A 1,015-nucleotide genomic window follows, 5' to 3' on the forward strand; every position below is an offset into this window, starting at 1 on the left:
ACCGGGGCTGCTTGACGTGAGTCTAGCCTCTCCCTATGCCTTCTCTCGACACTTCTGAGACAACAAAGCCTTCCTCTGCTTTTTCGATGGGGAGTGGTGCCAGCCACCGGAAGGTGCCGGGGAGTCGCTGCACGCTGATGCCAAAGTGCCCGGTGCCGATTCCGCTCAGTGCACCAGGGTAGGAGCCAGTGCCGATTCCATGAGAAGGGCCCAAAGTCTAATGTCTCTCTCTTTTTTCGTCCTGGGTTTGAAAGACCTGCAGATTTTACAGTGGTTGCTGATATAGGATTCGCCCAGGCAGCAGAGACAGTTGGTGTGCGGGTCACTTTTGGGCATCGAACACCTACAAGACTCACCCAATTTAAACCCTGGGGCCCGGGGCATACCGCAGCCCGAACTCTAACTAGCTAAACTAGAACTTTTAACAGACTAACTGAAACAGGTACTACTGAACAAGATGAGATTTAGGATGAGCTGCAGTAAAGCTGGAGCAAGTAGTTCCGATGCACCTTCACTGGCGGCAAGAGGGAACTGAGGAGGAGGGGAGAGCGCACGGCTCCCCATATAGCGCGCCATAGCGGCATCACTCCAGGGGTCGCAGCAGCGCTCCCCCTACAGGTACTGCTGAGGGAAAAACTTCTGGCACTGGTGCACATGGCAAGCACGCACACCTAGTGTGGAATAGACAAGAACAAGCACTCAAAGAAGTAGTAAAGTGTTCAATCATAGTATTGTTCTGTGTATTCAGCTGGAGGAAGACAAGATGTTTATTTTAATTTTTTTTATTACAAATTCAGGATGGCTGCTGAATATAGCTGTGCAATGCTTTAGATAAAAGACGGTTACTCACCTTTGTAACTGTTGTTCTTCGAGATGTGTTGCTCATATCCATTCCAGTTAGGTGTGTGCGCGCCGCGTGCACGTTCGTCGGAAGATTTTTACCCTAGCAACACTCGGTGGGTCGGCAGGGCGCCCCCTGGAGTGGCGCCGCTATGGTGCCGGATATATACCCCTG

The sequence above is a fragment of the Chelonoidis abingdonii genome, chromosome 2 (assembly GCF_003597395.2).
Source record: "Chelonoidis abingdonii isolate Lonesome George chromosome 2, CheloAbing_2.0, whole genome shotgun sequence".
NCBI lineage: Eukaryota > Metazoa > Chordata > Testudines > Testudinidae > Chelonoidis > Chelonoidis abingdonii.